Below are 478 nucleotides of genomic sequence, written 5' to 3' on the forward strand. Positions count from 1 at the left end.
ATACTTGTTTACTTTTAATTACACATTCTAAACTATAGAATTAACCACTGCTTAAGTCATTTACTTTACCCAAATTTCTTAAATGGTCCCTATAATATGCGACTGGAGAAATGAATCATTTATTATAAAAATATTTTCATAATTTTTTGTTGAAAATACCACAAATATATGAAAAAATTTCCATATTCCCGAGACTAGACTATAAAATCTATGTTCATGGGATGAATATAATGGAAAATTCGAATTTATGCAAATTCTGAAACTATACGGGAGTAATTCTATTATTTCAATGTTTACGATTTTCATATTCAACGAGGAGTGTAAAAATACAGTTACCATGAAAAAGAACAGACAGTATTCTGGAGGATATTAGTAGATACAAAAATCAGATTATCGAGAATAAAAATAGACAAAAAAAAGTAGAGTATAGAGAATAAAAGTAAATGCAAAACGCAGAGTACAAACTCATGCATCACGT

The sequence above is a fragment of the Macrobrachium rosenbergii genome, chromosome 40 (genome assembly GCF_040412425.1).
Source record: "Macrobrachium rosenbergii isolate ZJJX-2024 chromosome 40, ASM4041242v1, whole genome shotgun sequence".
Classification (NCBI taxonomy): Eukaryota; Metazoa; Arthropoda; class Malacostraca; order Decapoda; family Palaemonidae; genus Macrobrachium; species Macrobrachium rosenbergii.